This window comes from Accipiter gentilis, chromosome 13 (assembly GCF_929443795.1).
Source record: "Accipiter gentilis chromosome 13, bAccGen1.1, whole genome shotgun sequence".
Classification (NCBI taxonomy): Eukaryota; Metazoa; Chordata; class Aves; order Accipitriformes; family Accipitridae; genus Astur; species Astur gentilis.
Window position 1 is genome coordinate 18407303 of NC_064892.1, and position 25548 is coordinate 18432850.

A 25548-nucleotide genomic window follows, 5' to 3' on the forward strand; every position below is an offset into this window, starting at 1 on the left:
CTTTTGGAAACTTACCTCCATATACTAATTAACCTTTGGGTGACTTTATGTAAATTAGATGGCATTCTTTGCAGTATTGCTGTAGTAGTTTAAGTGATTTAAAGTGATATAAAGTGCTTTAAAGGTAGCCAAAAAGTTTCTTTTTAATGTATTGCACTATAAAGATGTTGGAATGATCAGGCTCTCTTGGAATGAGAGACAGATGAGAAGAAGGACAAAAGGTGAAAAGTGCTGGGGAACATACTGGGAAGATACACAGACTTGATGGGCCACATCCCCAGCTTGATAAACATGCCCAGGACCACTACCTCAATGTAGATGTTCAAACTGACATCACCTCAGGACCTGGTCTTATACATTGAAAATAGATATTAAAGATGTTAACTGGAGTTCTAGAGCCCTTGGTGATCTCAGAGAAGTAATTTCAGTAGATCATAGAGTATCACTTATGAAGCCAGGTGACTGGCTTCCCTTATGATGGCTTGCTGTGCAATTAGTTTTCCTGTGTGTCTGAGACATCAGGAACAAAGAGTCTTGTGAGGGAATTTAACTAAGGAAACAGTAGCCAGATTTATAAAGATCTGTTGTTATGCCTAGAAGATTTCAGAGCAGAATTAGCCTCGGTGATCTGGTGTTACCCACAAACACCCAAAGCACTTGGGACAGCAAAGACATGAGGAGCGACTAAATCAGCGTCAAAAGAGCTGGAGTCCACGCTAAAGCCAAGTGTGCTCCTGATGCCCACTGAACCATTTGGCACCACAAAGATGTCTGGCAATGCCAGTAAAATGTAGAAACCTATTTTAGGATGAGGTGAGTCATACTCTAAAGCTGAGTATCTTTCTCCATTAGAGAGAGTGCAAGGGTGGTTAGTCCTGATGTAAATGCCTACAGTCCACATTTAGTCAGAAATATCCCAGTCCCTCAGGCAAGCACAGCTAATATAAGGAGTGGTGCTGGGAGATCAGAGGGGTAAGAGATACATCACCTAGGTGCCTGCTGTGTATTATTATTATTATTCATAACATATATTAAAGCATTATACATTAAAATGTGCTTATTACATATTGTATTACATATCAAATATATATTATTGTCAGGGTACTGACAAATCATTTTAAAAAAAAAGTGAGCTGATTCAGCCCCTGGAAAAGATGGCTAAGGTGCTCAGCTCAAGACGGTACCAGGCTGTGACTCCGAACGCCATAAAGCTACTACAGCCCACACGTAGGCTCCTTAGGTGCTGAGATGGGGGAAATGCTACTGTATAACTGGTTTCAGTTGTTCTTCCTTGTTAGTTTAAGAGGCTCCCCACTCAGTACTGTGGCTGTGATGAATCCCAGGCACCTGATTCTCCCTGTGACATATACAGAACGGGTATTTCACACTGCACGGTATGAATTCAGTACTGGGAGCCTACAAGCAATGTGCGGCAAAACTTGGTATTGTCCCGTTATCTGTAGATGTAAAGCCAGGTGTCTAGAAGTTAAGCACAGTAGCAGCTAGCCTGTAGGCTCACAAATTTTGCTGGATTTAGCTCAAACTCTTGGAAGAATGCCAAACAGCTACCTGGTTCACTGTCTGCATTGAACAGTGGAGTCAGGCTGAGAGATTTACTTCAAGGCAGTCTGGGGGAAAAAAAGGAAAATTTCAGAGAAATTAAGGGAAAATTATATCATCAATTATATCATAATGGCATTAGGCAACTTTGCAAGCTGCTATTAGATAGGGGAGTGAGTTTTCAGGATGATGGAGAGGCAGGCGCCATGATAGCTGTGATGATGAGGGATTTTCTCCTCAGGGCATCCTGACCATCAGAGCGTCCCCAGTTAACTCTACTGGGAGAGCCACCTGCTTAACATCTCCCCTCCACCCATGCTTTTCCCAATAAACTTGTTCCTGGGCAAAGTGGGGGTATGTAAAACCCTGAAAGGCATCGAGAAAATTTCTAATATGCTGTTTCCCTTTGCTACCTCTGTTTTGCCAAAAAGAGATGTTCATCCTGCAAGACCTCTGGCAGAGCAGCACCGAGGCTGCTGGCAGGGCACTCTCCACGAAAGCCCCTCACTCCGCAGTGTACTTTCAAACCTCTACCCACTGCAGCCGGCATTTATTCGTGTCTTGGTTGCAGAGGCAGGTTCCCTCCCCAGCTCCAGCACATAAAAAAGAGGAGCGGAAGTCCCTAATGCTGGGGCTGTGAGATGGTGATGCTTTGCAATCAGCCCTAGGTTTTCCAGGTTCAGCGTAACTTTGCATTGCTACAAGGGACATACCAAGGACACAGTGGCATAGGAGGGGCACTCCTAGTAATGTTTTAAAAATGAAAAGAAAGCTAATTCACAGAAAAAACACGGCAGACTAAGGAAAAGGATGGAGCTGCCTTTTCTCTCTACCCCACGACTGGCCTCATGCTCTGGTGTGTTTCCATGGAGGCTGTTGCTGTCACTGCATGGCTCATGCTGGAGTGTCACATTGGATGGGAGCCAGCTCAACAAGAAAAATAAAGTGAGTTTTTAAGAGGTAATGTGGTAAATGTTCTTCTCAGTCTGTCTACCAATATGTGCTGTCTAGCCTGAGGCGCGCAGCACATATGGATGAAGCTACTGAAGTTTGGTACTTTAAACTTCTCGAGTCACTTTTTGCAAAACCAAAGGAGACACGTTAGACTAATTGAGGGGGAAAAAAAAAAAAAGATAGGTAAGGAAAGGCAAAGCTGGGCAACCTGATCTCAACAGACTGCCACCGCCCATTTCTCAGTTCTTATTCTGGGGCTTACAGGCTTTTCCATGTACCAGGGGATTTTCCCTGCTGCTTTGACACTGGCAGAGTGGGCAGCTGTTCATAGCAGCAGACAGCCAGGGGAGCAAAGCACTCTGGCCATGCTGACGGTGCCCAGGCAGGTGACGGCGTCCAGGGCAGTGGCAGATGCTGGCATTTGGGCCACCTGCCTGGGGCAGCTGTAATGGTAGCCCTGCCCTCCCGCTCTCCCAGCAGCTGCTGGAGTAGGCAGCCTGGCTCCAGCTCCTCCTTCCTTCATGGAAATTCAATTTTACCTCCACTGCTGAGGCTCAAATAAGCTCTGATGCTAGCTGCTCCGCAGAGAATTTGGTCAGCCTGGTTGGGGGGGGGGGCTGTGCTTAGAAAGGCCAACTTTTAAAGCAAAATATAGGTGATGTCTGGTCTTTGGAAATCTGTTCCTCTCTCACTTACGGTCTTTCAAGACATTTCAGCAGTCATTTTGCGGTGTGCCCCTGGGCTTCTGGGAGAGCATCACAACCTCCTCCTCTTTTTCCCATCTGTCAGCTCAGCAGCGACAATAGGGCAGACTGGAGTTTCTTTCAGCTCATTCAATTTCTATGGTTAGCATTTGCCAAGTGCTCAACCATTTGTAAAAATCATGTCATCAGTTGTCATTAGAAAGAGAATTGATAACTCGTATTTACTGAGCTTTGCAGTCACTCAAATGAATTATTCCCTTAGTTTAAAAAACAAAACCCACACAAACAAGCCCAGACCTTAAGTAAGCAATTGCTACAATAAGATGCTTAGGTTTTTCAGCTGTTAGATTGATACCTGGTGGCACAACTATGGTTAATAACCTGTGACATTCTCCATTTAAAAAATCCTCCTATAACTCATTTTAAAAAAAATAATTTACTCATCTGAAAGGTGGTATGTACAACTGAGTCCAGATGAAGCCTCTTAATGCTTGTGAGCCATCAACTTTTGATCCAGAAAGCATACGATTGAGAAATCACCATGACCACGGATATGTCCATGATGCCCAGGTGCAAACCCAAGCATTTCAAGCCAACCTAATGAAATAACAGAAGTGTTGAAAAGAACCATTTTCAATGTTTCCCATTTCCAATCTGATTCTTAATCTTCTCCATTCCTGAGGCTGGGTAAATATCTCCTAAATCCAAGAGAATCTGCTACTGGAAAAGCCAAGTTGCGTGGCCTTGAAATCAAAACAGAAGTTAACAACATGAATCCCTTAGCAACACAGGAAAGCATCTGTAAGACAGGGTGGAAGACGGGAAAGGAGGAATGCTGTCTGAGTAAAGAAAAAGCATCTAAGTGCTTACTTGTTTGGAGATTTATTCTGTTGTAATTTATTAACATCTCCATGGAGAACAAAGAACTTTGCTGAATTAAAAACAAGTGGGAAAAACCAGAATTTCTTGAAAATATTTGTTATACCTAAAACCTGTCAAGAAACACGTGAAAGATTGCTATGATAATATCTGCAAAGACATCCCAGATGTTTTTGGCTGCCTACTAGGTACAAAATCAGATCCATGCCCAGCTGAACTCGTTCCTTTGCTAACCTGCCTGCAGAACACTTCTCAGTCCCATGCACTAACCCCAACCATTTCCGAAACATTTCTTCTGGCTTTGAAACTGCTCCTCCAGGTCTTTCATGTGAAGAACTTCTTTTGTAGCCTAGGGCTACATGCACAGGGAACAAATTAGCTATCACTAATTTTACAAAGACGCAGTAGAGCACAAAATAACCAAGAGCCGCAGAGAACACAACACAGTGGGAGTTACAGGAAAAATTTGGAAAGATTATCCTGCAGCGTGTCTCTATTTTACCAAAAGAGATGTAGTAGCTTTAAGGCTCCTATGAGAACACAGTACACCTCTCTTTATAAAGCACTGTTTAAGAGGTCCCATTTTTTTTTTTGTCTCCTAAACAACCAAACAACACAGTATTCAATATGAGGAGCTGAGATAATGGAACTGAACATGGAGCTTAAAGTGATGTAAGAAATTTTCTCAGGGTGGTTTAGGTCCATAAATTCAGCTACAAACTACAGAGTTTTGAAATGAAAATCCAGAGCAACCCGTTCCATTCCTGAGCATTGAACTGACACGGTGTCCAGAGCCAGGAAGTGCTTGTCTCCATTTTTTTTTTTCTTACAAAAACATTAACCAAACACTGGAGAGATGCAAAGACCAAAACCTCCTTCTTTTCCAGAACATGTTCCTTGATGATTTCCTACTCCCTATTAACTTTTGCCAATGTCGGATTATATTAAATAAGGAACTGCCCCTCCTGTTCTCCTGCTTCTTAAATAAGATTGTAACCCTTCAAGGACTCTTGCTAAAAGAAGGCAAGTTCAAAATAAAAAAAAAATAGTGGATGATCTCAATCCAAGGTTATAGAAAGGGCACCAAGCTTTTGGATCAAGGGAGTGAAGCATTAATACTGTGTGGCCCCACTTGCCTAGAATATATGTCTTGGCAACATTGCTAGTCTAGCTCTGGCAAATTGAGTATTTTGATCTCTGTCCCTGGAGAAAAAACACGCACCTATTATATCAGATTATAATTTTCCTCTTTTGTGTAGTGTAACTGAACTATTCTCCATTATATACTTTATTGTATCAGAGAGGCTGCATTGTGTACACTAACACTGCCATTTATGCACTGAGCTAGGTTGTTTTTGTTGTGTTTTTTTTTTAAGGAGAGTGGGCTGAAGGGAAGATTTCCTGATAGTCTAAGAACAAACAATTGGTTTATACAAAGTACAGAAAAAATACAAATGCTGTGTACAAAAGCTCCAGTGTTCATACCCAAGAATATTACTGCTAGAGTTTTGAGTGAGTCACATGAAATACGATAGCGCTACTTGTTAGTTGTACTTCGATGTTTTAGAATGACCATTTTGGTTAATGGCCACCTAGAAGTTGACTATAAACCCCAGCATTTGATGGCAGAGTGCCATGCATGTTGAAACACTTTATAAATAGATTCAAAGAAACAGCAGCTGACATCCTTGCCCCAAAAAGTCCGCAACCTCATGCTTGTCGGCGGCTGTCGGATAAAGGGGCAAGGCCCACGTATTCATGTTGAGCTTAACACCAGTTTGAGTGGAGAAGGAGTGGAGGAAGCACTTGGCAGATGATCACAGGCTGGATTGCAAGACAGCAACCATACCCGAAAGGCTGTATCTGCTGATGTGGTCAATTCCTTGGCAAAGAAAACCCGTTTATTTGCCTGTGTCCAAAAGGGAAGGCTTGTGAAAGGAATTAGTAACACAATCCCTCAAGTGCAGGTATTTGAATTGATTATCTGTCAACCCAAAGGTTTCCCTAAGTTCAGCAAATGAACACAATCTGTCTTCTAAAATATATCATGTAATTTGTTAAAGCTTTTGTCTAACCATGCATCCCAAATAAAAATGCATTTAGTTTTTGGTTTGGGTAGTAAGGTTGATTTTTATTTTTTTTTTTTTAGTTTGAGTTAAAAAATAGAATATAAGCTGAAATGGAATAAACAATAGATAACTTAGGAGTGATTTTTTTATAACGTGTTAATTTAAATGACAAAATCTCTCAATATTCAGCACATTAGTGATGTATTTCAGATGTATCTTTATGTGTTTGGGGCTCGCATTGTTAAAATATGCTATTGATTTTCTGTTTTCTTTTGTTCTGAGGTTCCAGTGTGCTCTCTGCTGGTGATGCCATTCACCATTTTGAAAAATGATTGATTCATTATGATTAAATTAAAAAAAACCCCACAAAACAACAAAACAAACCAAGACTTAAAACATGCTGAAGTTAAAGGTAGAAGTCATTAAATTGCTTTCAAGAGTGTTATTTATTTGCACATTTGCTGGATTAGGATCTAAGACAAAATGCAAATAGGCCAATGGATACTGGGGAAGAATGGTGAAGAAAATTCTGTATCATCAGTAGAGAAAAACTATAGGAGAGGTGAGAGGCCGAAGAACATTATGGGGAGATTTTATAAAACCTTCTTTTTGGTAAGGTTTAGGAAACTCCATTAGGGGAAGAACAGATATGGGAAGACTGAAAAGAGCCATCTGGGATTGTAAGTGATGGGTCTCAATAAAAGTGAACTAGTAGTACTGCTTTGTAAGCAATATGGCAGAAGTGGAGAAGGATTACGGAAAAAAGTCTAAAATATGCTTGTCAAGCTTATGAAAAAGTAACCAAAAATGTTCCGTGGGCCAATTTGTTCTCCTGACTTCCAAAAGTATGTTTTTCTATTTTTGGAATTGTATATGGCAATGCACTGTTCAGAGTCCTGCTTCAAAATTTAAGATTGTTTCTGAAAAAATGGCATGCTGAAAAGTCCCATTGATTAATAGGAAATGTGATTAAAGTTCCTTTGTTCAAGAAAAAAAATTAAGAAAAAAAGAGAACTTTCTAAATCTTTAGAAACACTGTATGTTTTCAAAGTATTTCTGTGTTAAAATGTAAGCCAGAACATTTTCACATAGACAATGTATGCTCAGCATTGTTAAGCCAGATGCGAATGGAAACAGAGGGGTCAGGTATATGGAGTGAGCCAAGACGGTGATTTAGTAGGACAGGTTTTCCATAAAAGCATGTGATTGAGAACTACATTTCTCTATAAATCTGTGATATATATCAAATACTAATGTGTAATATCCCTACTTCTGTATCAATCTATTGATATATAATCATGTAATACGTTTCTCCTGTGAATGTAGCTACATATTTTTTGCTTTAGATACTGCCCTGCAAATTCATGCATATGGGTAATAGTTCTTAGTAGCAGGCAATAGACCATGTAAACAGCCAACATAGCACATAATGAAGCTCACAGAGAACAAATTTTATCACCAAATGTCAGTCAGCCAACCCCTCTTCTAGATGATTTCCTTAGATGTATTAGATAAATGAATAAAATATTACTAAGTATGACAAAATAAATATTGATGTTTTTAAATATTTTATCTGAAATTCAATGGAAATGAGCTTCGTCTGCTTCTCGGGGCATGGCAACGTGTATAACATGATGTTTCTCTGTTACGCACCTTATCACACTGTCTACATGCAATCTTCCCACTATCACAATTCATTTTTCATGTGCCAAGTATTCATTAATCCTTTAACCTCAGTAGGTAGAAACCAGTTTTTCTCTGCAGAACACTCAGTGCTGGGAAATTGTTGCTCCCTGTTCCAAGTGGTTAAGAAGGATGAATGTTAATACTCATGTTTTTTATTGATAATCTGAATATAAGCTGTGCATCTATCCAGGGAATGTTTCCAGCTGTGTTCTATAGTAGACTGCTTCCTATGGGATTGCATATTTTATCTTTTAAAACAAGCGTTACAACATTAACTTTTGACTTGGGTAAAATCTTCTGAAATCTAATGAATCACATATGTAACTTACGGTGAGTTGTTGGAACTGGTTCTGTATCTAAAGTGGTAATGCAAGGAAATGGTGTTGCTTGGGTCATTAGACTGTATTTTAACTCTACACTCAGTTTTCTCCAAAGGAAATGATTACACCAGAGGCAAAATTATAATAGCAAATCATGCCTAATCCCCTTTATAGCTTGTGGAGACATATATTTATATAGACTGCGAGGTAGACTTCTGTTTATATCCATTTTAATATTTCTTATTTGCTATTCTGCATTTTTTTTTTTTTTTTTTTTCACCTTGTGGAAATAGAGGTAAGATGCAGGGGCAAATAGCCAGGGGGTTATGTTACCTAAACTGTTTATGCCAAAAGGCGGCAGAAGACCAGTTACAGGGAGAACACACGAAGCAATGCATAGATGTGTATTTCAGGCAGTTGGCATGAAATCCTCTATGGGACCAAACATTGGTTCTGGTTCTTCTGGCTTCCTTGGTAAATACCGTGTAGAGCAGCAACCCTTAATTTGTATTTACTGAAAGTAATAGCATTTTAGCAGTAATTATTTACCTGAGCTCAGCCTGGCTTGCTGAGTAAATACACATGCTATACAGGCTTTTACAAACCTGCTCACTTGGTGGGCCAACCTACCAGACAAGGGATCCCTCTTTTTGCATTTTATTTACCAAATTACTGTTAGGAGTGGGAGCCGCTGGAGCTGTTGAGCTGAGCTTGAATTTGAGGAGGATGAGGGCTTGGGACTCCTAAAGAACTTGCCATTTTGTACCCCCTCTGACCGTGGCTTTTGCCAGGGTCCAGCAGGGCACCCTGACTATTCACAAGGCTATTAAGCTTCCTTGAATTGAATCCCACCCGAACACTGCCTGGAAACCATCCTGGCAGCCAGGGCTGGTCAGAGCTCACCTGCGCTCTAGCCACACGCCGTTTACTTCATGCAACGCCAACCCTAGGGGAGGAAGCAGAAAATGGCCACATCAGCTTCACATTAACAAAAGGCTCTTCAAAGCAAGGGAAGCCCTAGGTAACCCGTGGGGCCAGCTTAATAGTCTTGACACTGGTCAGGCATGGGCCAGGATCTTTGCACCAAAGTATTTCACTGTGTAAACACGTACCTGTAAGAAGGCTTTTGGAAAGAAATAGAGATTCGCTTCTTAAAGTTTAACACCGACCCTCGGGATTTCTATTTTTGCTTCCTAAGGATTTTAAAGTTCTTCTTTTAAAACACCCATGTGATAAGAAGAGTTTACTTTTTAAACAAACTTGTAAAGATTTTGGAAAACGCTCCTCCGCATACCGTCGTTAAACCCTTTACAACCCAGTATCTGCAGCCCTGAGGTGTGAACCCCACCCCCCCGGCCGAAACTCTCGGTTTGCAGAGCCGCGACTCGGGCTCGCGCGCCCACCTCCACGCTAAACCCCCCACCTCGCGTACTTCTCACGAGCTGCGGACCGTCCATGCGAAGGGGGGGGGGGGGGGGGGAATAAAAAATAAAAAATAAGAGAGAGAAAGGTTTGCGGAGCTCGGCCCCCGCCAGGTAACCGCCAGGGCCCGGCCGGGACAGGCAGCGAAGCGAAAGCCGCCGCGGCCGCCCGGCCTCCCCTGCCCCGCCGCCCTGGGACGGCGCCGCCCGCTCTGCTGCGCCCCGGCCCGCCGTCCCCGCCCGTTCCCCGCAGCGGCCCCCTGCCTCTCGCGGCTGCCCCTCAGCGTCCCCGCCGCCCTGCGCGCCATCCCCCGCGGGACGCCCCTCAGCACCGCCACCGCCATGGGGCCCCCTCAGCACCGCCACCGCCCTGTATCATCCCCCCCCGGCCTCCCCTCAGCGCCCCCGCCGCCCCGTGCCCGCCCGCGAGCCTCCCTCACCGCCCCGTTAACCTGCCCCCGCCCCGCCCCTCCCCTCCCCTCAGCGCCCCCGCTGCCGGCCCCGCCCTGCCCCTCCCCTCAGCGCCCACGCCGCCCCCCCCCAACACCCCCCCCCCCTCCCCCCCCCGCGGCCGGCGGGGCGGGCCGGTGCCGCGGGCCGTGAGGCGGGCGGCGCGGCCGGGCGTTCCCGTCCCCACCCCCCCGCGGGGCGGGCGGCGCACCGGGGCGGCCGAGGGGCGGGGGCGCGGCCCCTCCCCTCCCCCCGCCCGGCTGCCGGTGGGGGCGGGGACGCGCCGCATGCCAGCGACGCCACCGGCGCCCGCCGCGGCCGGAGCAGGGGCCGGGAGCTGGGGAGGGGGGGACGCCGGTCCGGACCGGGCCCTTTGTCTGAGCGGCCGGTGGGGTGCCGCGGCGGCGGCGGCGTCCCCACCGTGAGGCGAGGCGAGGCGGCGCCGGGAGCCTCCACCCCCGGCCCACCCTGCCGCTGGCTCATCATGTGACGCGGGTAAGTCGGCGGCGAGCGCCGCGGTTCCCCGGACTGCCCCCATTCATTTCCCGGGGACGGCGGCGAGCCCGGCCGCCGGCTGCCTCCCTCCGCCCGTGCCCTGTGTGAGCGAGCGGGTGACACTGCCCGGGGAGAGCGGGGCGGACAGACAGACAGACAGACAGAGCGAGCGGGGAGCCCGTGTCAGGGGAAGGGAGCAGTTTCTCCGGCTCTGCCGCTTCTGCTCAGGTCTGTGCCGATTCCCTTTCTTACCAGGATAAACGGCTAACGTGTGTGGCTTTCGCTGCTGCTGTCCCAGTCAGCTTTCGATTTAAAAAAAAAAAAAAAAAAAAAAATCGCTCCTATACCGAAGTTAAATAATTCTAAAGAAAAGCGGGGGCAGGGCGCCCCCCCCCCCCCTCTTCCCCCAGCGCCGCCGGAGCGGAGGTTAACGGCGGTGTCCCGTGTGTGTGTCCCCCCCCGCGGTGCCCCGGAGGCAGCGATGCCGGGGGGGGGGGGGACGACGACGCTGGGGGCCGGGCCCCGCCGCCGGCCCGAACTTTTCCCTCAAACTTTCCCACTGAGGCTTTAGGAGGGGGGGGAGGGGAGATGGGGTGAGGTGGGGGGGGGGGGGAGTGGTGGTGAAAAAAGCTGGGGGGAAAAAAAAATCAAAAGCGATAAGCGAGGAGTGATGAGCTGCGAGCTGGGAGCGCCCAGCCCTTTGTGCTGCCGTCCCCGGGCGGGGGTGCGGGCGGCCGCGGTGCCCCTGCGCCTTTTGGGGGGGGGGGGGGTGGGGGAAAAAATTACTGTATATAAATAAATAAATAAAGATTGGAGTGTGACGCTCCGTTGGGGGGGGGGGGATTGGAATGTAACGCCATATGGGGGGAAAAAATAAAAACCGGAGTGTAACGCTATATTACAGAATAATTACCTTCTGTAAAATAAATACTTGCTCTTCCAGAAGTCGGCTGGCGTTGCTCGGGGAGCAGACCCCGGGTCTTTACGTTAACAGCCCGTGCCCAGAGCGGCTGCGGGAGATGGGTGCCCCGTGGCATCGGCGTCACCCTGCGAAGCCCACCGAAATCTCCGCTGCGGGTGCAGCCGGGTAAATGCGCTGGGTGAGCGTCGGGCTCCTGTCCGCCTCCCCCGAACGGGCGGTGCGGGATTCTGGGGGAGGCGGATAGGAGCAACCAGATGCGTTATTTTTTATAGTTCCCCCCCGCCATGGTTTGCAGGGATGTGATGCTCCGCTCCAGGCAGCGGGGTTTTTTCGGATCTTGGCGTGGCGTTCGCTCCCGCGAACGGGCTTGCGTGGAAAATAAGACGTTTTGCGCGCTTAGGGAGCAGGTACGGGCAGTTTGGTAGGAGGCACCGAAGAGAAGTTCACTTGCATCGGGGTTTATATCGAGCTTGTAAAATCCTGCTAGCTCTCGGCAGTCCCCCTCCCCCTGAATAAGTAAGTAAACCAATTTTTTTTTTTTTTTTAATTATCCACCATGGAATAAATGGTATTCTTCTTCCCCACCCCCCACCCCGCTCAGTTTTGTGTTTCGTGTTTTTTTTTTTTTTTGTTTTTTTGTTTTTTTTTTTTGCTTTTCCCTTTTTGTCTCACCGCGGCAGGTAGACATTCGCGGCAACTTTGCAAGGCTGCTTTATATAGCGCTGGCATATGGGCTCCATTTTCTGCTTTCTGGTTGGTCTACAACTCTGAAATGTACAGGAACAGCAAAGTGGTCTTAGCGTGGGATTAGTAACTGTGCTGAATAGGTCACAGATGGGGCGATAGGAGCATTTTATTAATGACGTAAGGCTGCTTAAACCGAGTCTGCTTTCTTTTTTTTTAATACATTATTCGTGCTGGGGGAGGGGGAGTATCTTTCTAATGGGACGTAATCAACTTGAAACCGCTGTCTGCAAGCTGGCGTGTCACCTATCGTCACAAACCGACCACGCATAGCAAAGGAAACATTGCATGCGGATTTTTTTTTTTTTTCTTTTGGTAATGTTTTTTATTTTTTTTTTCCCCTCCCCGTGCTGCCGGAGGCTTTGGCAGCCGGTCGGAGCTGCTGCCGCTACGCTGCCGGCAGGTGCCCGGGCTGGAGCCTGGTGGGATGACATCACCCCCTCGGCGGACGGGGAGCAGCACCCATGCGCACCCTTCCCCAGGCCAGCACCCCCACCCGCTCGCCCACGCTGCGTCCAGAACAACAGTGGTGGTATTCTCCTTCCTTCTCTTTTTTTTTTTCCCCTTTTATTTTATTTTATTTCATATTTTATCCTCCCCCCCCCCCCCTTCTTTTCCTGTGTCTGGTACCTGCATCTGAGGGGGAGGGGGGCAGTCTGGGGAGCACCTTCTTTTAGGCAAACCTTTTCATTAGGATACTGGCAGCTTTACAAGGTGGCTTGGGCTTTTTTTTTTTTTCCTTTCTCTTTTTTTTTTTTTTTTTTTTTTTTTTTTTTCCCCCAGCTCACAGAGTAGTCAATAGCATTTAAAGAGGGCTGGGAAAAATCGTATTTTTTCTTCTATCCCCCAGATGTGGGGAAAAAGAGGCTTTTTGAAGAGGAGGTATGCCATGGGGCATTTGATGAGTGATTGCACGTGTGCTGGAGGGGCTGTGAAGGCGTTTAGGACGTGGGAGATACTGTTTGGTTTCTGCTTCTGATGGTGAGGCAATATCAGATGTGTAAAGAAGGGGGGATGGGAAATGAGGTATTTTAAATTATTTTTTTCCCCAGCGATGCTTGGTGGTAATATTTCCAGGCCTTCCTGCACTCTTTTTGTAAAAAAAAACACCTTTGCTGGAAAGGCCCTTGAGAGCCCAAGAAGACTCTGTGTAACAACTTTTAAAAATAAACTTTAAGATTCCAGGACAGGCTAATCGCAGAGTCTTCTGCCAGCTGTTTCTGTCGGGATGAGCCAGACCTGAACGTGCACAAGCAGAGTTTTATTTCAGGCAAGAGGAGGCTGAAATGCGGTGGGTGGGTCTGAACCAGCTCTTCTTCCCCCAGGAGATGGTAGAGTGGGGTCAGCGAAGGGCTTGGGCTGCAAAGTCCTGTGGGAGCGTCCACCTTCCTCTTCACCCAGACCAAGGCGGTGCGTGACGGTGCCCGCCATAATTAAATAGAAATGCAGACCATGTTTCTGAGGAGAATGGGTGATGCCTCTCCCCGGTGTGTGGGGAATTCTCTGCTGCACCGCAGGGTTGCAGAAGGTCTGTGTAATTCGGTGCAGGTTTCGGGACCAGCAGGGTGTCCTGTCATTTAGATTTTGGGTAGCTTATAAAATAAAGGGAAGGTGTGTGCCTTTTCTCATCACTGGGTGGATGATGCCCGCTTACGCTAGCCTTCCCAAAGTTGTAGTGCTGTAGCCTGCAGGCTGCTGGATCACCTCAGTGAGCCTTGCGTGGCTGCTGGTGTCGCTTTTCAGGATGGCCAACCTCCTTGCTCGTTCCTTCAGTATGTCATTTGCATTGTGTAACAGGTCTCATCAGTACAAGGTTGGTTTTGACCAAGTCTTTGTTCGAATCGAGTAGAATATGAGACTGTGAATGAGGTGTTTGTGTATTAATAAAGCCAGAGAAATACTTTACTTCTGCTGAAGTGTTTTGCTTGTGGCTTTTTAAGGATTGTATCTTGATTTATTTTGTTAGGAGGATGATTGTGGTTTGCCTTTCCTTGATGTAACTACAAAATGAAACAAAAAATTAATTTCTTGAAATGGAAATTTAATTTTTGGAAAAGCTGAAATGGATGCAGCACTGAGACTTTGACCTTCTCAGCTCCTGACTAGTGGTTGTTTACTACAGCTGCAGCTGTGCGTCTTTGAAAGAGGAGGAGCTGCAAACACAAGCATGCTCACTTTCCCCAGCTAAGAGGAAAACATATTATGAGCATGCCATTTCAAAGTGAGATGTAAAAAAAGTATTGAGCAGTCAGGTTGTGGCTATTCCTTTCCTTTTGTGCAAGGTGTGCTGTATCTGTAAGACAAATTTTGAATATTGGAAGTGCAAATGTGAAAACATGAAATGACTGCACTTCCCATGTGGTGAAAAAGAAATTAATTTTTTTAAACTAAATGCATGCTAATGCTAGAAAAGAGAAATGCTTTTGCACTGTAGTACTAAGGACACTTTCAACATTGTTCGTTGGTGGAAAAAGCTCCACGTAACCTTACCCTGTGTTCAACAACTGAACTTTAGACAGTCCTCTTGCTTCAACTGGATGATTTTTACTTTTCAAGTTGGTACTAAATGCAAAAAAACCCCAAACAACAAGAGTTATGTTTGACGATTCAGTGTCAAAATGATTGTTTTAGTTTATAGCTAGGCATAGAGCTATGTTGACAAACTTGACTGGAGCATTGACTAGACCTAATATATGTATGTGGCACTGTTGCAAAAGTGGGTGAAATTGGACCAACTGAGAACAGTTGCGCAGTTTCTTTCGGTTTATATATATAAAAAAGAAAACAAACAAACCTGTGCTAGTGGTGCTGTGCTTGCCTTTGGAAGCTCTTCTCTGTGCAGAAGGTCTGCTTGGACTTGGTGCCTTAAAATCTGTGAACTTTCTCGTACTTTTGCAAAGTTTGGTGTGACTGGTAGGTTTGAAGTTTATTCTGAGTCTGTGCTCTCATGTTTGCTCCGAAGCAATAACTATGATACAAAAATGGTAGAGTATTCTTTAATTAGTTTTATTTACCTTTTGGTGGCAGAGAATTCTTAAAATAATAGTGAGACACAGAAGGAAGAGGAAAAATGAACATGTCTTTGCCAAAAAGTCAGTGTATCTACACTGTATGTAACTCTGAGCTTGCGTGGACCTTCCTTTCTTGCGTTTGGTGTAAAATCTCATGGTACTAATCAGAAAGCGTGATCTGGACTTTGGTCTAAGCCAAAATCAAATTATAATATACAAATATCTGCTGCATTTATGTCTGCTGCAGAATGATGTGTTTTGATTTGGAGAAGACAACTTTAAATTATGGTGTGCCTTGGTCCTATAACTATTTCTGTCATTTCCTGCATTTTTGGGAAGGGATGGTGGCATGAGCCATCCCAGTGTTTCTCAACTGCAATACATGGTAAAACCTGGGACTGAATATATGAAGTCATGTGAAATATATTCAGGGACCGTACGCTTCATACTCAGTATGTTTCTTCGTGCAGTCCGCCTCTGTGCTCATCAGCTCCTGTGTCAGAGGAGCCCCTTCAGCTGCAGGTACAAGGGTAGGACTTGTCTAGGTGTTGGCTTGCTGATTACTTTTTTTTTTTTAATTTTTCAATTTATTTTTTTAAAGTTCAGTAAAATCACAAGGATATGAAAGCTAAGGTATATTAGAACTAAAATTGTGTGTGTTAGGGTCAAGGGAGATTCCATGATTAAAGACTATTAAAAGTATGTGCTCTGTGATACTGAATAAAGTTTGCCAAGACCCTTGCACGCTGGTGTTTCCTACCCTCTGAATGCAATCCTAGCAATGGCTCTATTTTTTTTAATCTCCTGGTTCATTTATTTGTTTATAGATTTTTAAATTTTTTTTTTTCTTGAAACAAATGCACTCGTGCAATGTTGGTTATCCTTTTGTGGGTTGCTGGTAGAGCTGGCGTTGACAGCCTTTGGAGTCGGAGCGCAGACCAGCACCACTTGAGTTAAGGAATGTCTGGTTAGCAGTAGCAAGCTTTTGTCCTCTCTGTGAACCAGCCTCCAGGACGGGAATGAAGCATGCTCTTTGCTAATGGCTGGCACAGTATTTGCTACATAGCAGAGTAATGATGGGACTCAAAAATCCCAAGCTTTGTTCCCGGCTGTGGGGCGAGTGTGTTCTCGTTGTTTAAGTGTAGAACAATCAAATGCATGACCTTGGACATCCGCGCTGCAAAGGGGATAATTAATCAGATGATGCGTCGTGTCGGGAGACCTGAGTTCTGGTCTCGGTTTTGTCGGATGTCACCTAGGACAACCGCTTCGTTACCCTCTCTGTAAGGTGGTAAGCAGTGACCCTAATTCCTAATTAGTGTGGGGCGTTGTCCAGTGGTCAGAGCTGCAAAGAGCACAAGGTTATGCATGCTAACACTCATCCCCCTGTGGACTACCTAAATAGTTTCTTTTTCTCTGCCTTGGCCAAGAAGGGCTTTGCAGGTGGTGGCATTGCTTCTCTTTTCTGGAGCCTTATAGGTCCCTGAGAGCAACAGGGGAAGCAGAAGGATGCCGGCTGGCCGGGTCGGTGCAGGAGACGTGCAGAGAGCTCAGGCCAGCTGGAAACAAGTTCAGGTCCGTTGGTGGAGTCGGAGATGCCACCAGCGAGCTCTGGAAGCCTTCCTGAGCATGGGCAGACTGTCATTCTCGGATATTTTGTTCAACTCTCGACAGACTGGTGTTGACATGGGTAAAGGCAGCTATCTAACCCCAGCAGTTTCTGTCGTCTTCTGTGGATCCCTGAGGGAGAATCTTTCCAAACAGAATATTCTGAATTATTTTTAGCTTTTTTTCCCCCCTACCAAAATTGTCAGAAGTGACTGGTGTGCTCTCAAAAATGTTCAAATCAAACTTTGCAGAAGCAGTCACTGAGAAATTCAGCTGAAATGATTGAAGTCTGTTAAATGGAATAATGCGACATTAGAAATTTGTAACGTGAATTTCAAAGAATGACTGTGACTGTTATCATTTACCATGGATGTTACTCCTTTTTTTCCATGGTACCAGCATTTTCAGATGGTCTGCTAAAAATTCAGGACACCTTTTACAGCAGATGTGATAACACGTTGTCATCCGAGGTAGCCACTGAGATATCTAGGGTTAATGGTATCAGTTGCCAGTTCTTCCTAGGAAAAAAAGAAAGATAACGGCTCTGAGTATTACGTAGTAACATCTGACGTGAATCTGAGCAGGACTTGACTTAAAATCAGAATAATATAGAAATATTTTTTTTGTATCTGTCTTCATTTTGAGTGTGCAATGCTGGCATAAAACAGTTTTGAGTTAGTCTTCAAGTATGGGTTGGCAGTGCTCTAGAAGAACATGTAAAGAGCTGTGATTGATGACACTTTAAAATCTTTTTAAGTGTTGGACAGTAGTTGGAGCTTTTCCAGTTCTTTTTTCAGAGAATCTTTCGATTGCAAGAAAATTTGGGTTAAGTGGGAAATGAAAAGATTTCTCTTAAAAAAACCCACCAAAACAACAACCCCCCCCCCCCCCCCCCCAAACAAAACAAAAAAAAAACCCCACAACGAAAAAAACCCAAAATGCAAAGTTGGGGAAAAACATTCCTTTCCAGTTTCTATAAATCAGTAAGAGTTAGAAGGCAACTTAGTTTTTCACTGGTTCCATCTAACCAAGGAAATCTTTCATATAGACAGTGCCCTACAGAATTTTGAAAGGGAAAAATGAGCAAAGTGGGTTATTTTTCCCCCTTTGAAAGGGAGAGCATGCAAACTCAGTCTAGTTGGTAGGCAGATTTGGAGGCTGCTATTTCGGAAAGCATTACCATTTTCACTTTTACTTTCCAGACCTATATTGGGCTAAATCGATGTTTTGCTAAAATGTCTTTGACATTTGTCTAAAGAGTACATACCAATAATTATGCACCTTCTATTTTGAGAAGGTGATAGATGTGTAATTTTTGGCTGTGACTCTATTGGGATAAAGTTTACAATAGTCACATCGATCAATTAAATATAAACATAGCACAAATTGAAAAATATAATGAGAGTTAGTACACTTTTTTCTTCTTTGCATCCCAGCCAGTATCCAAGAGGGGTTTATTTTGTGCTTGTCAAAGATGTGCTCTCCTTTAGGTTTCATGTGTTTCTGGATTTAAGGAGACAATATTTCTTTTTCATTGCAATGCTGAAGAAGCATGTGGGCTAGGCAGGGATGGGAGGCTTGAGTCTATGCATAGCAATTACAGACACTTGCCTAAGTCACTTCTGGTGGATAGCTTGAATAAAATACATTCCTTTCCCCAAAAGAGGAGCCTGGCTCATCCTCGCCTTGGAGGTGTGTACTAAGATCATGACACCAGAATCATTCTTGTGGTCAGAAGGCTGTCAGAAACCCTCTCCGTTGGCTGACAGTAGAGGACGTCTCAGATGTTCAGCTCGCATGTAGATGCGTGCGCTGTACTTGTTTGAAGATAGGTGAGAGGAGACCTGCTCTGCTGAAATCCTGGGAGGAGCGTTCCTGGCCCTGCAGGGTTTGGTGGTGGCGAGGAAGGAACAGTAGTTTCTGTGGGCTCTTCTGGTGGCTTTTGTTACTTCGCGTTTAACTAGTCCCGTGTGTTGTGAGAGCAGGCACCCCTAGCCAGGCTGTGGTTTCCTACAGCAGGGACAGCACCGGGAGCTTAGTGGTTTGGTACCCAAGTCCTCTTGTGGGCATAGCCTGAAGTCCATCAGCAGAAATGAAAAATGCTTGTACATTCAGATCCCTCCCAAATACTGTTGAAGGTCCGTGTGTGCGTGGCTTTCGTTGACATGTCTTTTTCCTTGCCCTAAAAAAGCAAAAAAAACCAAAAACAAAACCAAAAAAATCCCCCAAAACCACAAAGAGAAAAAAAGAGGAATTAAACTAAAAGGAGAAAGTTTCTTCTTGTGATGACTTCTGACCGCGGTCAATGTTGCATGTTCCCATACATCAGTTCTCATCCCTGTGCGTTCAACTATTGCTCTGCCTTCTGCCTCTTGCCAGCAGTGCTGCCCTGCACCCCCTTGGGTGAGGAGTGCTGGTCTCTGACGGCCGCTTCGTCTTGCTGTAACCCTTCTGCCGATGACCTGGATGGAACAGTGTCTTGTTGTTAAAAAGCTTCTTTAATTGCTATTTTCAGCCACAATTTCTGGATCCTGGATTATTTTAAAGCTGCCTTCATTTTATGAAAAGTGTAGCAACTTGAACTACTCTTCCCCTCCCAGACCCTGCTTTTTCCTAAAAACATTTCTACTTGTACTGTTGCGCTTTCAGCCCATCTGACTGAAGAAGCCAGGGGCCCTTAATGCTATTTATAGTGCCTATAAAATATATATATATATATGTGTGCTTAAAATTGCTACTTGCCCTGTGTGAGGGACATTTTCTCAGTTGTTCAGCACCTAACTGGCAAGCCCTCTGAGCAGGGCTGCCTCTCTAAGCGTGTGGCTTTCTGTGGTGGCTTCTGCCTGGCCAGAGAGCGGGGCAGGTGGGGCGAGGATGCTCCCCGGCATTTGGCCGTGGGTACTGGAGCATCTTTCATCAGGCCCAGAGCGAGCCAGGGTCAATCCTCCGTCCAGGCTGGCTCCTTGGATATTACTGTGATACCATAAATAGAAACGTGGGGGTAGCACAAAAAGTCTTCTTTTCATATCGGTTAAATATTAGAAATATGAAAATAGTCAGTGGAAGTGTTCTCCTTGTGTTATACAATGTTAAAACTAATTCGGCAAACCTGAGAATTTTTATCTGTATCAAATAATCTGTGAAGGTAATTTTTATAGGAGGGAGCAGAAATGAGACAAATGCTACAGCAATCATTTGATATGATCTAAACCAGTAATTCCAGTCAGCATTTGTCAGACATCATAGTGTTTTCAGTTAAAAAGTTGAACGACTAGACCGCAGCTTTTATGAAGCTTAAGGATTGGCAACTGTGTCAAGTACGGGAATTGTGTCCTAAAAGCATCTTGACAGAGCTGCAAGTGCTACAGAAGCAGCGAAGCCACGAAGCCACATTTAACAAACATGTAAGTTGCAAAGACTTTTAAGGATTTTTGCCTGGATGAACAAGTTTGAATTTAGCCACAGATGCCGAATTCAATTGGTTCTCCCAGTTTGTAATATGAACCCTGGTTTTGGAGACCCGTCCAGTGCTGTATGTGTAGTAGGAGGCTTCCAGCTTGAAACTGAGCTCTTAGTTCAGTGGTTTAGGAGTATTTCTAGGCTGTTTTGCTTTAAAACCATCATCCTTGCTCTTGGTGCCTGATGCAGGCTTTCCTAGCTTTCTGTACAGCAGTCTTCTGCCTAAACATGAAGTCCCCATGTTGTGGGGGATTTAATTCCCTGTCTCGTAGGCTAAACAGCATATTAGGTACCCCCCATGGAGTAGCGTGTAAAATACAGTTTAAGTCTGCAATGACTTAATGAAAAGGCTTTGAAAAGTGTGTGTTTGAGGTCTTAATTGAAGAGTGAAGCTGCGTTTTGAGTTCAGTACTGTCCCGAAGGATGGTTTCAGGTGATGGCTGGCTCTGTTCAAAGTCTTTAGTTGGTGGTGGACATGTTGACATTTAAGCAAATAGCAGAAGGAACGTACTGTAAAGTCAAATGAAGTTATACTCGCTGGGGGCAGGACGTAGCGAAATGAGAAGAAATAAGAGATCTCAACATGGGATCAAAATGTAGATTAATTGATTTGAAGATCAGAAAAGACCATTACGATCATCTAATTCAATTTAAATAATGCCATCTGTAGAGTGTCACCTTGGTGTGCATGAAGCACACATGGTCTCTTGGAGCTGGAACATTTTGTGAATGCACGTTTGCAATGTAAAAAACTTCATGCGGTGGGGAATCAACTGTCGTCTTTGGTAAGCTGTTCCAGTGGTTGTAATTACTCTAATCTCTATGCATTATTTGTACCCTGAATTTTTCCATATATTTGGCTTCCAGCCACTTAACCTTGTTATACCTCTGTCTCTTAAGTGAGTGGTCAACCAGTCTTCTGTCAATTCCTTCTCTGTCTTCATTTTCAGAGTTTGCATAATTGAACAGTGTTTTAATTTGCAGTTGTTGAAGAGGGTGAATTCATTTAAATAATTTTGACTTTAAAGTAGCAGGCAGGAAAACTTGATTTAAACAATCAGTTTAAGTCTTGTTTGGTTTCTGCAGTTCTTACTGATTTTTCCGTTCCCAGTGATGTCTGTTGGGTAAGTGACGCTTAGTTTGCTGTTACGCAGCAGATGAAATAGTCTTTATGCAGACTATGCTCAAATTTTTAGCGGAGAGAATGTGTTGTATGCATACCTATATATTTAAAAAGTTTGTGGAGTTAATGTTCGTTTACTGAGTTTTAATTTTTTGCATGTTTAGTATTACACTGTGACTGATGATGTTTTTTTTGCTTACTAGATGGTTTGATTTTACTATGGACTTGGTCAGCTATACTTAGAAATTGGAACTTGTGTAAATTGTAGAAAAAATAATTGAAATTATTTTTATCAATATTTTGATTTATTTTTAATGTGCCAGGTTAAAGATCTTACTAAAAAGTATTTGTGTTTAAAACTAAATTTTATATTAAATACAGGAAAAATAGTACTTGGTTATTAAAAGAAACTCATAGTTTCTGTTTAAAATATCCTTGAGAGTTTTAGAATTAGAAGGTATCACCCTTCAGCATATTGTTTATATTAAAAGACTGGAAGAGAAAAACACATTTACCTAGTTTCTTTTGCTCCCGGTAGATTTTTCAACTTCTGAATGAGCTAATTATTGGTCTGTGGTGGTTGAATAAGCTGTGAGAAAGAAGATACTCTATTATGCACCTGCTTATTGATTAGTTTACTACATTTGAGTTTTGTTTAATCTGCGATTTTTATCAGGTTAGTAGTTTCTTTGAAACTTCAACAGCAAATGAGTACTGAAGAGCATTGATGAAAGAAGGAATGTAAATTGGTTTCATAATTTCAAATGTAATTTTGTTGAATAATTTAAATAAGAGTCAGAATTTTTCATTAGAACATATAATAATGTTACAGAAAACAGCTATTTCTTTACCAGACAGGTTTTGGAGCACTGTTGGTTAACCTGCTTCTTCTAGGAGTATTAAACATTGTCAAAAGATAGGAGTAGCTGTCTATTCTCATTTTGTGAAGCTGCCTATGAAAATAACTTTTTCAAATATTTCACTTATTCTCGGCTGATGACATTGACACCTCGTTTTTTGGGTGCCCTTTCGGACATGTCTATTCAGTGTATTATATCTGAAGTTTGAAATAGGATGCTCGTTGGTTAGATGTACCAGCTGAGCAGAATCGCCCAGGCTCAGTGTTTGGTGTGCCTGCCTTGTGCTGCACTTCTGAGACCTTTCTGTCTCTTGCTCACTTTGCTTTTTCTTCCTATCTTTTTTCAGGATCAGTGCTGTTATTTGGGTACTCTACTTTTTTCTCCCCCATAACTGCTGTTCCTTAATCATACCAGTTTTAAAAGAGTGAGTAAGAATACCAGGTGGTTTTGCTGAGGTCTGCTCAACTTGGGGAAGTTGTGCTCTTTCACAGTGACCTTACCGTTGAAGTCCTACTGGTACTTGAACAAACTGGAGCCCTTCCCTGTAATTATTTCATCCTTTTTGGAGGCTTTCTTCCATGCTTATGTATACACTGCTCTATTTCCTCAGTCTTCTCAAGGAGATATAATTGTAAATAAAGCTTAATTTCTACATATTCTGACTTCAAAACTGTGATCATAAGTAACCTTATTTTATAAGGAAACCAAACTAAAGATGGGCCTTTCTCCTTTTTTTTTTCCTCTGCCTTCTCCCTAACTTCTTAAAATAGCAACTAAAGGCCAAAGCAAGATATATTTTTTGTTTTTTTCCCCAGCTTTTTCATTGTATAGTTTCGTTCAGTGTGATAATTCCATTTCTGCTTGTATTTCTCATGGAGCCAGGCAAAATGATGTAGGATGCAGAGTTATCAAAAAATAGTACAATTGGAAATGTAATTCCCTTCCTCTTTTCTCAAAGAGGGAAAGGGAGCTTTGCTGGCTGTGTCACTTTCTTTTTGCAAGTTGACGTAACTAGTGCAGATCCTGTGAGCAGGATCAGGGTTGCGAATGAGGACCATTGTGCGGTGTAGCCCTGTGCAGCAAGTCAGAAAACTGAACAGTGGTGGTCAGAGGAAAGGTTTTACTAATGCTTTAAACTGCCAGAGAGGAACGTGAGCCAGGTAAGAAGCGCTGGAAATAACACCCAGGCACAATGGAGACTCTCTGCCAAAATACTATCTCCTTGTGCTCTTGAGAAGTCCAAATGGGTGTTTACTTATCTGTGTTTTAAAAAAGGAAAGTGAAATGTGTGTAAAATTAGCTTTACAATGTATCTCGTACACCACTGCTGCCAAACTAATTGGTCTGTGGGGAAACATCACTCTTCTAAAATCCAGTCGACCTCCGGTCACTTGTTACAGTCCCAGCGTTTGCTCCAGTTCTTCCTCCTGACGACAAACTCTGCTCCAGTGCGTGCTGCAGCGTCTTGGTTTAAGCTTCCAATGGGGTGCTTGAAGTGGGCTTGTGCTTTCCTCCATTTGGCTTGCTGCTATTCATGATTTTTATGTTCTTTATGAACGACCAGTTTATTAAGAAATAGCCCCTTACAGTCCAGCAGTGGTGTAGGAGGCTCGTGAACAGCTCTCCATGGAGCTTTTGAACTTTGTCTTCTAAGTACAGCTCTTCGCATGGCAAAGAAGCGTGAGCCTAAAGTGTCTGCAGTCATTAGCTTAAAATCCTTCCTCTGCAAAGGCTAATAATGATTTCGTTTTCTACTGAAGTGGAATTTTTAGATGTTGTTTGTTGTTCTTCACCAGTAATGTTGCTCTTGTTTTCTCCATGCAATTTCTATTAGACGTTTTATCTTTTTTTACTTTCAAGTTGGGTTGTCTGGGTTTTTTTTTAAATGCAGAATTAGTTTCCGTTGCGCACAATTCTAAATATGAAAACCAGCCATCCCTTAATTTATATTTTCATGTTATAGATGACATAGCATGTTATAGGTCCCTGGAGCCCTGAATTTCTGGCGAAGATTTATTGCAGTGGTTCCTGAAAACACTGCGGTGAAGCAGTAACCCCTTGGTTTCTGGGTCGGAGCAGGAGGCAGCTGGAGCTGCACGTGGTGTCTTGGTGCTGGTGTCTCGCATTACCTTTGGGAGAACTTGTGGTACCTCACAGGGAAAGCAGCTCCGTTTCTTCCGTGTAGGTCAGGCTGTCAGGTGCCTTTTGCGTCCTGCTGTTCTCTAACCGGGATGTCTGAGGTCCGAGGTGACCGTGACATCTCTTGCAGTCTGGCGGGAGGGTCCCTGGGGCCTTTCCCTCTCCCTGTGCTCTGGGGGAGGGCTGCCTGTGGTACGTGTCCTCGTGTTTGTTCTGGCTCCAGGATCTTGGGAGAGTATTTCTGCTCTTTGCCATCTGTTTCCCAGTTGTGCTGTTGGACTCTGTGCGAGTCACCCTTCTCTGGGATGAAGGCAGGTTGCAGGGGAGAGAAATGACTAAATTAAGGGGTGGAGGGAGGACACAAGTGGTCCAAGAAAAGTAAACGTGTGTGTGTGTTTCATTAGTAAATGGTGGCAAAAAGAAAGCCCATCATTGCTACGTGGTGACTTAAGATCTTCTGAAAACTATTTGCTGCTGAATATACTTTCCATGTGACATGGATTCCTCTTATTGCAGCACTAGTTATTATCCACTGAAGATCTTGTCCGTTACTAATATCTCAGTCATCAGCTCTGGAATGACATTTCTTATACTGCAAATGACTCTGAGACGTTTTGTAAGGCAGAAATTGGTTTTCACTGCTTGCCACAGAAGTTTATGTAGCTAATGTGATGCCTGGTACATTATGTAAAGTGATTCTGTTGTAATGGGTTCATTTTTGTTGTTTAAACAATCCTCTGTTGTAAAGTCAAAGGAGTCTCCTGGCTGCTCCTTCTAGGCTTGTTGAGAAGCTGCAGCTTTATTTCATGTGTTGTTCTTGAATGTGGGTCTTTGTAGGTTGCAGATTCGTGTTGGATGCAATAAATTTTGTTACAGCCAAAGTCCATGGGTTCAGCTCGATGCCTGTTACATCAGGAGGAGGTTGAGGTGCTTCCTCGAAGGCTTGGTGTTTCTGTTGTTACCCTAAGCCACCAAAGAGCATCCGTGTCTTATCCAGTGTTGAGTTTCTCTAAGCGAACAAAATGCAACATCCTGAGGAACTCTGGATATGTGTTTTGTGTATTAAACAGTTGTCGAGGGCATCTTGTAGGTAGATGTGAGCAGATGTGAGAGCGCGATGTGTATTTTTCTAGTCTGGATTCTT

General features: G+C 44.0%; 1 protein-coding gene and 1 long non-coding RNA gene across 6 annotated transcripts in view; one reads left to right on the plus strand and one right to left on the minus strand.

Annotated features, from left to right (window-relative positions):
* Positions 1-7325: 7325 nt before the first annotated feature.
* LOC126045173 (uncharacterized) lies at positions 7326-9456 on the minus strand. The gene is made up of 3 exons (XR_007507945.1): positions 9285-9456; positions 9076-9118; positions 7326-7959 (listed from the first exon to the last, which is right to left on the minus strand). It is a non-coding gene; the product is annotated as an uncharacterized LOC126045173 (long non-coding RNA).
* An 818-nt stretch (positions 9457-10274) lies between these two features.
* KLF12 (KLF transcription factor 12) overlaps positions 10275-25548 on the plus strand; it is a 250959-nt gene continuing 235685 nt past the window's right edge. For 3 of the 5 annotated variants that reach the window (XM_049815883.1, XM_049815886.1, XM_049815887.1), the window contains exon 1: positions 10275-10538. The gene's annotated coding sequence lies outside the window, so the exon portion shown is untranslated. Of the gene's footprint in view, positions 10539-10601; positions 10767-11868; positions 11977-25548 lie in introns of those variants that run through there. The other 2 variants (XM_049815885.1, XM_049815884.1) reach the window with 2 other exon arrangements.